Raw genomic sequence first — 14,344 nt, forward strand, 5'->3', positions numbered from 1 at the left:
ATAGAAAATCAAAAGAAAGAGAAGAGTCTACAAGAACGCCTAAAGGCCTCCCTATAGACTGGGGGGCAAGTGTGGATGCCAAAAATCCACCAAAAAGAAACTCTTTAGTCCCTGGTTGGAACATAGGGATAAGGGTCGCTTATTCATGCTATTGGGCTCGAGCCTGTACGCCTTGTTGAATACAGGAGATCGTCTCATGAGAAATGTTGATGCTCATAATCCCATCAAGAGAAAGTATGAGGCCAAGGCAAGGCCCTAAGGCCACCGTCGTCTCGGAAAGCCATCGCGCCATCACAACACGAGTCTGGGTTCATTTCTCGTGGAGTCGATGCCAAGTGGCCCACATTGGCAAGGCATAGTTGCCAAGGCTCAGTAGCCTCGTGAGGCCCCTCTCGCCCATGGCCTCACTCCATGGCCTCCTCCTATGGCCTCGCCCATGGCATCCTCCTATGGCCTCGCCCATGGCCTCCTCCAATGGCCTCGGCCCCATGGCCTCCTCCTATGGCCTCGCCCATGGCCTCCTCCTATGGCCTCGCCCATGGCCTCCTCCTATGGCCTCGCCCCCATGGCCTCCTCCTATGGCCTCGCCCATGGCCTCCTCCTATGGCCTCGCCCATGGCCTCCTCCATGGCCTCCTCCTATGGCCTCGCCCATGGCCTCCTCCATGGCCTCCTCCTATGGCCTCGCCCATGGCCTCCTCCTATGGCCTCCTCCATGGCCTCCTCCTATGGCCTCCTCCATGGCCTCCTCCTATGGCCTCGCCCATGGCCTCCTCCATGGCCTCCTCCTATGGCCTCGCCCATGGCCTCCTCCATGGCCTCCTCCTATGGCCTCGCCCATGGCCTCCTCCATGGCCTCCTCCTATGGCCTCGCCCATGGCCTCCTCCATGGCCTCCTCCTATGGCCTCGCCCATGGCCTCCTCCTATGGCCTCGCTCATGGCCTCGCCCATGGCCTCCTCCTATGGCCTTGCCCATGTCCTCCTCCATGGCCTCCTCCTATGGCCTCGCCCATGGCCTCCTCCTATGGCCTCGCCCATGGCCTCCTCCATGGCCTCCTCCATGGCCTCCTCCTATGGCCTCGCCCATGGCCTCCTCCATGGCCTCCTCCATGGCCTCCTCCTATGGCCTCGCCCATGGCCTCCTCCTATGGCCTCGCCCATGGCCTCCTCCATGGCCTCGCCCATGGCCTCCTCCTATGGCCTCGCCCATGGCCTCCTCCTATGGCCTCGCCCATGGCCTCCTCCATGGCCTCGCCCCATGGCCTCCTCCATGGCCTCGCCCCCATGGCCTCCTCCATGGCCTCGCCCCATGGCCTCCTCCATGGCCTCGCCCCCATGGCCTCGCCCCCATGGCCTCCTCCATGGCCTCGCCCCATGGCCTCCTCCATGGCCTCGCCCCCATGGCCTCCTCCATGGCCTCGCCCCCATGGCCTCCTCCATGGCCTCGCCCATGGCCTCCTCCATGACCTCGCCCATGGCCTCGCCCATGACCTAGGCCCCATGGTCCCGTGCCCATGGCCTTGGAGTTGAGAATACTCGCAAGGGGCAAGGTACACGCATGAATATGGAATGTACCTACAAACCTAAAGAAGTCAGAGTACGGATATAGTACCCCTACCAGACAAGTAGTGGGAACGCCAGGAGTGGTTATGCAAGGATAGGAGTTATGGTCCGTACGTCTACGGCCATAGGTCAGAGCCGACACCACTACCTCCTGCGCCACTACGCCTGCCACCACGCATTAGACATGGATACAGACAAGTAGTGGAGACATCCTCCTGACACCTGCTCCTGTACGGGGTGTACGACCATAACCTCTAGAGCCACTCCCCTGACATAGTACGTATGTACCACTTGGTCCCCTGGACCACTATGTACCTAAGGTCATTAGAGCCTACTATAAAATGAACTCTAAGACCACCTGAAAGGGGGTTGGAAAATTCATTGTATGCAGAGGCCATTAAGAAATGTACATTTTTTCACTCCATTGTTCATCTGTGTTTATCCTTTCATAAGTTAATTCTAAGTTCTTATCTAGAGATCGCCGCATTTACCTTTGAGTTTTCCGACCTAATTTCGTTGACGAGATTTCACCGTCAACACTACGTACCAGCAAAAGGTCGCCCGGTATTTCAACTCTAAAGTGCGAGAAAGAAAATTCAGTGTTGGAGACCTTGTACTCTGAAGAGTTTTTCTAAACACCCGCAACCAAGTTGCTGGAGTACTTGGGCCTAATTGGGAAGGGCCATACCAGATTGATGAGGTCCTTCACCCAGGCACTTATAAACTTGCACGCTTAAACAGAGATCTCATTCCTCGCTATTGGAATGGAGAACACCTGTGCAAGTACTACCAATAAACAATTCTTCTTAAAGAATTGGCTTGTATTAATTTTACTTTTTACAAGTTTTGAAAAAGTGTAAGATCTTATTGATCACTCGTACAGACATGTTTAGTCTATTTATTACGAGAAATAAAAGGGATTGTGCGCAGCCAGTCATTTCTTGCCAACTATTGTATTTATTACAAGTATTTGCTCATTACATGTGTTGTTTTGCTATATTATAATGCTAATCATATTGCTCTGAGCAGTAATGTTCAAGCAGGTTCTGGTCAAGGCAAGTGACCAAGGACCTAAAGCTCCTCGATCACTTGGGGGGCATATAAGGTACAATTAAGCAAAGCATATCCTTAACATGTATGTAAACACATGAGCAAAATAAGTGAAAGCATGCTAGGGCACTTAGAGTATTTTTCAAAATTGTGTTATTTTGTTAAATCAAACCAAAGTGCTATGCTAAGTTCGGTCATGCAAACAGATGTTATAATAATATGCAAATATATTATAATGTCAAAATGTATCCTTTTACACCGCGAGCAGTCGCTACTCGGATGTAATTGTTCAAATAAAAGTAAAAGCTGCCCATGCAGCAATTAAAAATATATTGTCTTTACTTCACGACTCGTGCATCGTGTAGTTAAAAAGATAAAATATAAATAGAAAAAGCTCAAGGAGCTAGAGGATCTTGAGGAGCTGGAGGATTTTGAGGAGGGCCTTGATCGACGATGTATGCAGCCTCATTATCTGCCCCATCCATCCCAGCAGCCAGCGAGATCTCAGGGGAAGCAGGAATCCTTGCTCTTTCTTCCTCTGCCAGTCGAGCGGCACAGCGAGCAAGCTCGGCGATTCTGGCATTCTCAGGAAGGTAATTGAAGTCGGAACCCTGGTTGTGCTTCCAGAAATCATAGAAGCATCAAAGAGTGGCATTCTTATACCTTTCCAAGTTGCTGGCATTGGCTTTCTCAAGCTCCTCAATCTGGCCCTCTAGGGTAGTATTCTCCTGTTTACTCACAACCAGTTCCCCTTCGAGCTGTTGGGCCACACAGCAATTGAAGTGGCTAGACTTCTTGTAATTGTCCCTCTGACCAATGGCCTTGTCCAGAGACTTTTGCTTCTCCTTCAACTCCTCCGCCAGCTTATTCTTCTCCTCGAGCACCACTGCAAGTTGGTCGGCATATTTTGCTTCGGCAGCTTTAAGTTCATCAGCGTGCCTTTGCTCCAAAGATTTTGCCTCCTCGAAAATAGCACCCAAGCTGAGGCGGCCAGCGGTAAGGGTCAGCATTGCCTGCGGTCAGAGCAGAAGTTAGGCTAACTGTAAAGCATACAAGAGTTGTCTCCGCAGGAAAAGATGACTTACACTGGTAAACTCGTTCAGGGCACGGTTTAAGATTAGGTCAACCTCCATCGCTTCGGTCGCGACCATCGCCTCTCGACAGTGGTCATGCTTTACAATCTTCGCGACCCTGTCCTTGACCACTTTGAAGACGCGACCAATTATATCGCCCCCAGTCGAAGTAGGATCAGCCTGTTGAGTCTGGTCGGTTGGGGCCGCTGGAGGTGGAGTTGCTCCGGCTGGAGCAGGGGGAGTCTGCTGCTCGCGAGGAGGGGGTGGAGTTGCATTGGCTGAGGACCCGTCCTCCGGGGGGCCTACATTACGAGCCTTCTTCTCCTGAGGCATTTTGCTGCTCTCCCGGTGGTGCCTCTTGCTTGCCTTCTTTTTGCTCGGGGGAGCCACGACAGCCTCGGGAGTGCTGTAAATGTCGAAAACATTCACGAAGTCCATGTCTGAAAAAGAAGAAAAATGTCGAACAGTGAGATAGCATAAATGATTGAGTATATAACATCAGAAAAAGAAATAGAGAAAGATTGAAAAGTCAAATACCCGAGCTATTAATACTGGTGGCTATACTATAGACTCTACTAGTCTTATACTCACTCTTTGACATAAAGAAGTTTGGACGTAAATTTGGAGCATATTTAAAATTGTCGTCCCCGTCGAATAGGTGACAGGGAATTGGCAAGCTATCTAAAAGTGAAATAACTGTACCATTCTCGTCTGAAGACTCGTCCGAGTGTTCGACAAGCTATGTGGCCTTCTTCTTTCCCTTCCCCAAGGGGACAGAGGGCCTCTCTGCTAGAGGTGTGCCAGCAGGTTCCCTGATCGTGACCCCGGTCGGGCTCCTTCGTGGAGGTGACGTTCGTGGTTGCTACTCGGGTTCCTCCTCGGCTGTGGCACTCCCTACAGTTGACTCCCTCATGTCCTGATGAGGGGCCAAGAGGCCAACCAGCCTAAGATTTGCCTCTGTGACCAGATGTTTGACGCTTTTTTCTACGTCAATCATGCTGGCCAAGAGGGCAGACCTCAACTCCATATATGGTGTGGGGTCTGGTCGCAGCCATGGGCCTGGAAAGCATTAAAAGTTTAAGAGATGGTGGAGGAGAACACTAAATAAAGGATAACAGTTAGTGGTACGAAAGTTTTTACCTCCTTGAGCGAAGGCCAGGTTGTCTGTGATCATGTCAGTTGTGAGGAAGTACTCCTGGTAGTACCTCCCCACATTTGATTTATGGGTGGTGTCAGTCAGGAAGGTGCGCCCGGTTTCCTGATGACAGAAATGAAAAAACCCCATGCCTTCTTGGCTGGGGTTAGACTTGAGGTCGAACAAGTAGTTGACCTCATGAGGCATTGGCACGGACCATTTCTTGTGGTTGTACAGGATATAGAGTGCAGCGAGCATCCTATATCTGTTTGGGGTTATTTGAAAAGGGGCCACCCCTTGGAAAAATGAGTGAAGAGGTAAGGTAGCCCCTGCCTCGATGTGAAACCTCGACCAGGCGTTGAAGGTGCCTCCAGGCAGATTCGCCCTTTGGTCTTGGTTAGGTCGGATTAAGGTCACCCCCGTGAGACCGTACTTCCTGATATAATTGGCGATCATCCTGATCGTCACTCTGCTCTCAGGAACTAAATGCCATTCCACATCTGGCTGAATGGCATGTCGGGGTCAAGCGTGTCTTTGGATGTTGGGGTCAGGAGCATTTTCATCTCGACCACTGGTCGAGGGAATTTCAGCCTGAGGAGCAGGCTGATGTGAAGGAGTGGGGGTTTTATTTTTCTGGGCTTTGGTTTTGGCATGAGCCATCTTTGAGTAAGGACGGGTGAAGTTTTCGGAGTGACATGGGAAAATGGAATATCAGGTATCAGTGATGATGGTTTCTCTTCGTCCTCGAGCAGTTGAGCCAATAGGTCATCGTCTATAGGTCTTTCTCCTCCCCACGGATCTTGCATGTAAACTACGAACAGAGAAAGGAGGAGATAAGACGCACAGCCTGGCAGCTTATGTTGAAAGTTGGAATAACGTTGCTCACGTCTACGACCAGTAGCATTCTAACGAAAACACTAAGTTCTATGCGAGCAGTTTGAAAAACAGATCAAAAAGCGGAAATAAAAAGTTTTTGGAAAAAATCTTTTTCGACTCCAAACTAGCCTAACTCACGATCTTGACTATCAAACTAGCTCCTAACTCATACAAATCAAAACTACACTACCCTATCAAGCATTAATCAGTATTCCCACAATCCTCATGCATTTCTACCCAAGAACATGAAAAATTTCAGAACTCAAAACAGGCGTATAGTAGTATGCATGGCATGTCAAAGAGCTTGAAAGTTGAAGAAATTTACCTAGATGAAGGTTGGAGGTTCTGAAACGAAGCGACTTTGGGCGTGCAAACGGAGGATCCTTAGAACAGCGACAGAAGATCTTCGAAATTTTTGAGCTCTGAGATGGAGTTCTTGAAGGTTCTTGGCAAGAAAATGGCTAGTAAAAAGTTAAAAGGTAAATTTGGGGATTATTTATAATGGCTGAGATATGTTGAAAATGGGTAATCATGAGTTACCTTTTTCAAGGCATGGGGGAGTGTAATAATCGTCAGAGGGATTACTTGGAAACCGAAAAGGTGTGATTGGACGTGATTAGGTCACAGTTTTTGAGAACGCACGAGGGACTCTGACCGATTTCGTGGGGCATACGAAAAGTTAGTTTCCTAAGTTTACTTATTGCTGGTCGCAATAAATAAACTTGGGGGGGCAAATGTTTATCCAAAAAATAAATGTTGATGACGTGGCAAGAATCTTCGGCACGTGGCCAACATGTGTCAGAGATGCTGCTCGCTTATCGACCAGAGATATTTCCATATGCGAAGTTCAAGTTTTATATACGACCAGCCTGATTGTATACTTCGTATATTTATGAATAAACCTATACAGTTGTAATGATATCCGAGAATATCTCTTCATTATAACCTGAATATCCGTTTATTAAGGAAAGATATAATTAATTGACTCCTGTAACCCTCCTTGAGCCTATAAATATACAAGAAATAGCTCAAGGGGGGATCTTTTGATCCTTTTCCGAATTGCATCACTATTATCCATCGTTTGTATTGTTTTCTCCTTCTAAGGTCCGTGAAACTCAGGAACCCTAGTTCTTTGATCACACCTTTGAAGCTCAATATTAATAATAGTATCAAGTGGACGTAGGTCATTACCAAACACTGGGGCTGAACCACTATAATTCTTTGTGTTCTTTACTTTCCATTAGATTGTTTTCTAAAGCATCGTACCAATCTCCTGTCGTTTATTTGACTCCATGTCGTTGACCAAAACGAGGGTCAACAATAATCTAGTAGATTATTGGGTAATATGCTAGCATGTTATATAATATTCTTATTTTGTGATAATGGGAAATTATTATAGTGATAATTTTATGAGTTTTATATGACATGTATAAATATATTGATTTTGTGAATTAATAAAAATGTGAAATCATATGTGTATGATGTTTATAATTTATGTTTACATATTAATAAAGAGTCATGTTAGTATGATATAAGTCATATGTATTGACAATTATGTAAAATTATATTGAAATATAATCATGCAAACATTTGTGAGATGTTAATAGGTTTTATCCTATATTATTGTTAGTATGTGATTTGTAAATAAAATAATTATTTGAGAATTTAAAATTTTCTCATTTAAAAGATGAGCATCTCATTTTATGAGATAAGAAAAGATGAACCTAAGGGGGTTACATCTCTTAATTGTTGTGTCGTGCTATTACAAGAAAAATGGATCAAGGTGGATCCAAAATTTGAGATAGCATATTGTCCAAAAGACTTGGAGTCTAGATTGTGGTCAAATGAAATACATTTAAAGAAATATTTAGTGATAATAATTCTTAAATATTCAATATCTCAATGAGGAGACATTTCAAAATTGGAGAAGCAATTTTGATTCTTTACACCAATAGTGAATAGATTAAAGTGAACTTTATTCATTTTGGTTAAAGATGGTGGTATATTTAAATTAATCTCAAAAATGAGATAATTTAAACTAAAACATAAGAAATTAAATTATTTAAATAAATCAATGAGGGTTTATTTTCTTTGATTTAAAGTGTTTAAAAATTGAATTCTTCAAATTGATTTTGATGAGAAAACCCATAGATGTAAAATTGGTGTTTTCAAAAGAATCTCAAATAGACTCTTAAGAAATACATAAAAGTTGTTTAAGTGATTTTGAGATTATTTAGACAACTAAAAGTGAAAATTAGTGATTATTTGTTTGAGAAATTTTCACGTGACATTTGTGTTTACATATTTTATTTTGTGAAATATATAAAGACAAGCTCGACTCAAGGTTTGGTAACTATTTATGTGGTTACATGTTTAACTGCTTAAATAGGATATAAATGTCTTACCTGCATGCCTTATTAGGAAGCATGAGATATTCTATTAAGGCCTCACCCTTGACTATTGATATGATTATATGCTTGCCTGCTCAATTGATATATGAATGCTTTACCTACATGCTAGAGTAGAGAGCATGATATTTATGTTGGGAAGAGCAGGGCTTATTGATTGATGCATGAACTTTATGGGAATGTATTTTAGTACTATAGTTATATGTGAATGTGGTGTTGTTTGGTTTTTCTGTGAGAAGGCTTCTGGAAGTGATCGTCATGCCTAATGGGTCAAGTCATTGACTGCAGACGAACTTCGAGGTTATGTACCCAAGGTAGTTAATGGGACCTGACAGTGTTTATGTTGAGGCTGGAAATTATAGCTAGGGCCAGAGCCCTCCGCCTGCCCCTCGGAATTGGCAACAGGTGTTTACAGATATGCAAGTAAAATTGCAGAGGCAAGAGGAAGAGATCATGCATTTAAAATAGCACGCTCTGTCAGAGAACACCTTTTTCTTTGTTATGTCAGGAGTGGCACCAGTTTTGGCTTAGCCTAGGGTTGAGAACAGGTGGGAATTACTATATGAGAGATTTTAGAAACATTACCCTCCAGCTTTTGAGGGTGGCCTAGATCCATTAAGAGCTGAACAATGGATGGGCATGATCAGTTCCATCCTCGACTTTATGGGGGTGGTAGGTCACGATAGGGTGATCTGTGCTATGTATGTGTTACGGGAGGATGCCCGGACTTGGTGGGAAGTGGTATACCAGACGCGAAATATAGCTACGATGAACTGGGAGGAATTTAGGCAGTTATTTAATGAGAGATATTATTGTGAGACAGTTAAGACTACAAAGACAAATGAACTTCTGAACCTAGTTCACGAAAACATGACAGTGACAGAGTATGTTAACAAATTCGATGGGTTGGCCAAATTTTATTTCGATATGGTGCCCACGGACGTGGATCAGAAAGAGCGATTGATCCAAGGATTGAATTCCGAGATAGCTCAGGGCGTTAGAATCGTTCCAGTACATGAGAACTCTACATATGCGCAGGTGGTAGGGATGGCTCTTATTGTTGAGGGCACAGAAAATGAGATATGGAGGGAGAGCGTGGAGCTCAGGTAGTGATACCTCTATTTATTGGATCAGGCAAGGGCGGAGGCCCCAATGATCAAAAAATAAAATTTATCAACATATCAATACCCTTGGACTAGAATAGAGGTTCTGAAATGCTCAGATAGGCCACTAGGGCGAGGGCAAGGATTGGAAACTCTACCCGAAATGCGCTCGGTGTAGGAAGCGCCATCTGGGAGAATGTCGAGCAAGGGCATGTTTCTTATGTGGGATGTTTGGGCACCTTAGGAGGAATTACGCAGGGCTGAGGAAGAAAGAACCAAAGGTGGCGGACAATTTGACTCCAACTTGAGTGTTCACGCTGACACAGTCAGAGCTGAGGCTGGTCCCTCAGTAGTGATGGGTCAGCCTCCTAGTTCTTATTCTTTTATTATACTGATTGGTTATGGTGCCATGTTTTTCTTTGTTTTGTTGCATCTAGTAAAGACATAGACTTAGTATGTAGATTACGTGGTTATGTTGTGATGATAATTTGGAACCCTGTCGCCTACTAAGGAACTGGTAACGTTTTAGACTGTTGTGGGAAAATATTCATCAGTTGACTTGATAGAGTTGGTTATGACCGACTTCGATATGATTCTGGGTATGGACTGGTTAGTGAAGTATAGGGCAACCATAGACTGCAAAAGGAAAATGGTAACCTTTGAGCCTGAGGGTGAGAATCCCTTTGTATTTGTTGGCATTGTGCATAGACCCTGTGTACCGATAATATCAATATTGAGGGCTAGAGATCTATTGCAAGGTGGTTGCATAGGATTCCTAGCCAGTGTGGTAGATACCACTAAGGTCGTGCCAGTGGGACTAGAGGAGACTAGATTAGTCTGTGAGTTTTCTGGATGTGTTTCCAGAGGATTTGTCAGGGTTTCTACCACACAGAGTGATAGAGTTTGTCATTGAACTGGCACTAGGGACAGAGTCAGTGTCTTGGGCACCATACATAATAGCCCCAGCAGAGTTAAAAGAACTAAAGGTACAGTTGCAGTAACTGTTAGACTTGGGTTTTATTAGACTCAGTTTCTCACCATGGGGTGCACTAGTCCTGTTTGTAAAGAAGAAGGATGGTTTTCTAAGGATGTGCATTGACTACAGGGAACTGAACAAGTTAACAATCAAGAACAAGTATCATCTGCCAAGGATAGATGACATGTTTGATCAGTTGCAGGATAAGACAGTATTTTCAAAGATTGATCTTCTATTTGGTTATCACTAGCTGAGGATCAAGGAAGAAGATATACCGAAGACAAATTTTTGCACCAGGTTTGGGCAATATGAGTACTTGGTGATGTCATTTGGATGACTAATGCCCCAGCAGCACTTATGGATTTGATGAACAGAGTTTTCAAAGGTTACTTGGATCGGTTCATGATCATTTTTATCAACGATATACTGCTATACTCTTAGTCAGAGATAGAGCATGAACAACATTTCAGATTAGGATTAGAGAGGCTGAGAGAGCACAAATTGTATGTGAAATTCAAGAAGTGCAAGTTTTGGTTGCCACAGGTGATTTTCTTAGGTCACACAGTCAGTATGGATGGAATTATGTTGGATCCAGCAAAGATTGAGGCGGCCAGAGATTAGCTTAGGTCGAAGAATGCTCCAAAGATCAGAAGTTTCTTGGGATTGACAGGTTATTACAGACACTTTGTGGAGGGTTTTCCAAGATTGTGTCACCACTGACAGAGTTGACACGCAAGAATCAGAGGTTTATATGGTTAGACAGATGTGAGGACAACTCCCAGAGACTTAGCTAAGGATACGAATAGAGCAGGTATTGAGCTAGTGGAGAGCCAATGAGCCAAGAGCACCCTACAGTCTACTCTTTTAGAAAGGATCAACGAAAATAGTTGAGTGACCCACAGTTGGGAAAGATTAGAGAGGATGTCCTAGATGGAGTAGCTAAGGACTATACAGTGTCAGGCATGGGTTTACAGAAGCATAAGGATCGGATTTGTGTTCTGATGGACACTGGGATCAGACGAGAGATTCTGGATGAATCTCATACTAACATTTATTCTCTACATCCATGCACCACGAAGATGTACCAGGATTTTAAGGCTTTATATTGGTGGCCTGGGATGAAGAGGGATGTGACTGAGTACGTGGCAAAGTGCCCGACCTGTCAGCAGGTCAAGGAGGAGTATTAGAGACTAGTGGGGCTACTACAGCCTTTGGGTATCCCAAAGTGGAAGTGGGAGAACATCACGATGGATTTCGTGGTGGGGTTGCCCAGGACAATGGGCCAGCACGATTCAGTCTGGGCATTATGGACCAGTATACAAAGTCAGCTCACTTTTTACTTGTGAGGACGAAGTACGCAGTTGGCCAATATGAAAATCTCTATGTGAGAGAGATAGTACGCCTTCGTGGGACTCAAAGGTCTATCATGTTGGATGGGGACCTTATTTTTACCTCCACGTTTTGGGGAAATTTACAGAAGGCGGTGGGTACATAGCTGAAGTTCAGTACAGCATACCATCCTCAGATTGATGGTCAATCAAAGAGGACTATCCAGATATTGGAGGACATGTTGAGAGCATGTGTATTGGACTTTGAAGGGTCCTAGAGTAAATATTTTCCTCTAATAGAATTTTTCCTATAATAATAGCTACCAGTCGACTATTGGAGTGGCACCTTATGAGATGTTGTTGTTGGGATTTTATGCCTTAATTAAAACCCAAATTCTTTGTAATCTCATTTTATTATCAATAAAAGAATAGAAATCATTTTTTTACTTGGTCAATCACTTTGCTCACATGTTTTATTTTCATGATTATTTGTTTAATATAAACTTTTATTAAATCCCAAGCATATAGCTAATCTTATTTATAGGGACGTAATCACTGTGGAATATAAATATGATTATATGTTCAAAATAAGTTAGTCCTAAGATTAGTCAGTGCACAGGATTTATACTGACTTGCCAATCTACGATATGATCTACTTACACATTACAGTGTTATGTTCTTTCCAGAACATTAGCAAAGTAGATAAGATCGGATGTATTTGTTACATCGGATAGGACCGATATTGACAGTTGATAAGATAAGTAAACATACCGCTATTATCTATTCTAGTCATATCATATAGTTGACCATAGGTCAATTCAATCTCAATTCTGAGTAGTTAGTATTCTAACTGATTGTATTATTTGAGTTCTTTGACTTGTTCGTTACCAGCTTACCCTACGGACTAGCCCATACTTACATCTTGGGAACTCGGTAGTATAATTGAGTGGGAGTGTTAATCATAGATATAAACATCTATAGCTTCTGATGAAGAAGTGAAACGATGATTTCCTTTTAGTTTGGTTCAAGGTGTTAAATGATAGAGATCTCATTTCAGTAATTAAATTAGTTTACTGAAATATCATTTACAAGGAACTAAGTGTTTTAAGGATAAAATACAATGAGGGGTAAAACAGTATTTTAGTCCTATCTCATTGTAGACCGTCTATAGAGGACTGAGTGACAATTATGGTTGTAACAATGGATTATTAATAGCGTATCTATATTTGTTATAGAGTGTTCTATGAATTCAAGAGTGCAATTCCGAGTCTATAGTGGAGTCACGAGGAATTAATAAGTTAGTAAATCTATTTGTTAGATTTATGATAACTTACTGGAGCTTGATTTCATAGGCCCATGGTCCCCATTTTACCTTGGATAAAATCATCTAGATAGTCTCAATTAATTGATTTAATCATCAATTAGAATTATCAAAGTTGACCAGGTCAATTTTGGATAGTTTCACAGAGTTGTGTAATTTTGAAAAGAAAAGAGAAATTATGGTAGATTTATTAATTAAGATAAATTGGTATCTAAATTAATAAATAAATTTAAATCAAGGTTCAAATTATAAATAATTAATTTGATAAAGGATTTAAATAATTATTTAATTAATTAAATCAATAGAAAATAATACAGACGTTGATTTTAAGTCCAATGGGCTTCTAATCAAATGGGAAATTTCACGGGCCTATAGTTCATGATAATTTCAACCTAGGGCTTCAAAATAGCTATTATTTTATTGATTTTTTAATTAAATTAAATGGCATAATTGAGTCTAAAAAAGGAGTGCTTAGAGAGAAGTCAAAACATAAGTCACAAGTCAGATTTTCTGATAGTTTTAGATTCTCTCTAAACACAAGTCCTTTTCTAAGCCTCTTTGTTATTTTCTATTCTTCTCTCTATATCTATCTCATGTGTTGAGAATTTCCCACACTAGTCTAGGTGGTTCTAAGGATACATTGGAAGATTGTGAAGAAAATAGAAGATCGGTTCAGTTTCTTGATAATACTCTGTGACAGAGAGGATACAAGAGTTAGAGAAACTGAAGGAAGGACTCTTTAATTCTGCTGCGTATACTGTAAGTATTCTATTCTTTGTTTCTCTTTGAATTCATTTTTAGAAACATGTTTTAGGCTATCTCGTATTAATTTGTTTAATATTAGATATACATGAAAATAAATAAAGATCCTGTATAACCTAATCGAACAGTTGTATGGCAGGAAGTGTAGATCACCCATTCACTGGAATGAGATGGATGAGAGGAAATATTTAGGTCATGAGGCAGTTCAGAAGACCACTAAGGCTATTGAAAAGATTAGAGCTCTGACACTTGCGTCTTAGAGTAAACAGAAGAGTTATTCAAACCCAAAGTGGAGGAATATGGAGTTCCAAGTGGGAGACTATGTCTTCCTTAGGGTTTCACCTCTGAGAAGGGTGAAGAGATTTGGGAAGATGGGCAAGTTGAGCCCTAGGTTTGTTGGACCATTTGAGATCCTGTAGAGGATCGTTCAGGTGGCCTATAGGTTTGCCTTACCCCGGTGTGCACAACGTATTTCATATTCCCATGTTGAGGAAGTATGTATTAGATGAGACTCATGTGTTGAGTTATGAGGATCTGGAATTGGAGACATATTTGTCCTATGAGGAGGAACTAGTTCATATTTTAGACAGGAGGGACAAGGTCCTGAGGAACAAGACTATACCTTTGGTTAATATATTATGGAGGAACAGCAAGGACGAGGAAGCGACCTGGGAGCTAGAGTCAGATATGCGTTATTATATCCCGAGCTGTTCAGTTAAAATTTTGAGGACGAAATTCCTTTAAGGAGG

The sequence above is a fragment of the Humulus lupulus genome, chromosome 8, assembly GCF_963169125.1.
Source record: "Humulus lupulus chromosome 8, drHumLupu1.1, whole genome shotgun sequence".
Taxonomy (NCBI): domain Eukaryota; kingdom Viridiplantae; phylum Streptophyta; class Magnoliopsida; order Rosales; family Cannabaceae; genus Humulus; species Humulus lupulus.